Source organism: Apium graveolens, chromosome 5 (genome assembly GCF_009905375.1).
Source record: "Apium graveolens cultivar Ventura chromosome 5, ASM990537v1, whole genome shotgun sequence".
Lineage (NCBI taxonomy): Eukaryota > Viridiplantae > Streptophyta > Magnoliopsida > Apiales > Apiaceae > Apium > Apium graveolens.
Genome location: NC_133651.1, coordinates 262,517,584 through 262,520,171, shown reverse-complemented (window position 1 = coordinate 262,520,171; position 2,588 = coordinate 262,517,584).

The window sequence follows — 2,588 nt, the reverse complement described above, 5'->3', positions numbered from 1 at the left end:
TGAAGATAATTCTTTCACCTTTCTTAGCTGCAAATTAATGGACTCTCTTTCAACCATAAAAATTAAGAGAATAATAAGCTTGGTAAAGGACAAGGATACTGCTACAAGGGCATGAAGATCAATTCTAGCTGAATGGTTGATTGAAAGGGAGGAAACAAAGAAAAGAGAAGAGGCTGAAGATGAAGAGAGAATGAGGAAGTATGATGAAGAAATAGAGATATATATAAAAAGATCTGAAGAGTTGAAAGGAAAAGGAATGAGTAGAATCTCCAAAGATGGAAATTTTCCCAACATTAAAGCTGGTCAATTTTCAAGATTCAGGATTGATTTAATGGACAAAGGTTACTCAAAAGCAGCAAGACAGGAACTCATAGAAGCTCTAAGTGGGACACCTATTATAGAAGAACTTGAAATTCTTGATTACTTAATGTAAGTCATATGTCATAACCTATTTGTATATTCGAGGATTCAACTCAACTCAAATAAGAATGTAATAAGTAAATAGTGGATCTACCGTCAGAGAGATCTCGCAAAGTAATATCTGTCAAAGGATTCAGAAACAAGGTTCATCTACAGACTTGAGGAGTTAATTCACTGGAAGAAGTTCAAGAAGTTGATCATGCCTCAGTGATATAAATCAAGATCGTGGATTTAATCAAGTGACATAGATCTCGTCAGAGTATCATTAATTACAAGGATTTAATCTGAAGAAAATCAAAGTGTCAAAGTCAAGACATGGAGAAACGTCATGGAAGTTAGTCACTCATGAACCAGACAGTACATCGAGTGTCAACGTTGAAGTGGTGGAATTGATTCATAATTCTCAGTGATTTTCAGAAGATATTCAGAAGAATGGATGCTGCTCAGGGTTAGTATTAATTCTCTATTAATTAATTATGTCATATAAATTTAATTAAGAAAATAAATTATATCTGCAAAGATTAATTTATTGATTAATTAAATTAATTGATTAATTAATTCAGAATTAATTTTAGGAATTTTCAGAAGTTTAATTGGATTAAATTCAATCTTAAATCAGCAAGACAATTGAAAATGAACTAGCATGACAATCTGGATTGTCATACCGATTGTCATGCCAGTTCAAAAGATTGTCCTACCGATAGTCATGCTGGTTCAAACGATTGTCTTGCTAGCTCAAAAGGATAGTCTCACCGATTGTCATACAAGCTTAAAGGATTGTCATTCCAATTCAATTAATTCGGCTGTTGATGAATAGAAGCAGAAGTCATTCAACTCAATGATCTCAATCATACAGAACACATTCAAGAACAAAGAAAAAAAAAGCAGCCGCGCCTTGAAACATTTTATTTTCTTCTCTGCTTACATCAAGATCAAAATTCTAGTTTGTTAATGTTAAATCCAAACCACTAGAATTATTTATCTTGTTCTTGTGTAACAATCTAGCGGATCTAAATCCCTAGAACTTAATCTCAAATCGCGTTTAGCATTTGATTCTTATTATTGCAAAAATAGAAAAAGTTCATGTCGAATTTATTCTAGATTTGTGATAATTGATTTGAGATTAATACCTTGTAATCGATACAGTTGTTGTAACACCTTTCAAGTTTAATAATATTTTTATTTAACTTGAATTTTGTTTCACATTTTTTATTCCGCATTTATTCGATTATTTGGTAACGTTTGTATTCAACCCCCCCTTCTACAAACACATTGGGACCTAACAATTGGTATCAGAGCCTTCTAATTAACGAACAAATCAAGATCCTAGACTTTTGTGATTTTTCAACTCCTTGAATTTTTATTCATTCAAAAATTCATAATGACTTCACAAAAAGTTGGAACCATTAAAATTTCACAATTTGATAAAGAGAATTATATTATGTGGAAGAAGAAGATGCTCTTATTTTTACAAGTGGCAAATCCCAAATATTCAAACTTGTTAAAGAAGGGGATAAGAACTCTGATGGTTATTGAACCGGAGGTGATAGTAGATGATGTTGTGATCACCAAAACCATAACCTATCCTAAAGACCCTGAGGATTTTTCTCCGGCTGAAAAAGATGAAGCCTCCTTGGATGCCAGCCTTCAGTTAATTTTAATTGATTCCCTTGATCCCTTGATGAACAGACATGTGATGAACTGTAAAAATTCCAAACACATGTGGGAAACTATTGAGGTGATCAATGAAGGCACAGAGGAAGTTAGGGAGAACAAGTTGGAGATCCTAACCTCCGAGTATGAATATTTTAAATCAAATCCAGGAGAAGGAATTACTGAAGTGTTTGAGAGGTACAATGCGTTGATCAACAACCTGAACATAAATGGGAAATATTATTCAATCAGGGAGGTCAACAAAAAGTTCCTTTTAACACTGCCAACTCATCTTGAACATAGAATCACTACCATTAGAGAAGCTAGAGATCTGAGTGAGATTTCTTTGGACAGGCTCTATGGAGTGTTAAAAACCTATGAGTTGGAGCAGATTCAACAGAAGGAAGTCTACGGGAAGGATAGAATGGTCAGCACATCTACTGCACTTGTAGCTGAAGGTCAACAACAACAACAATCTCAACAATTAGAAGGAATGGTACAGTTTTCCAAGGGTG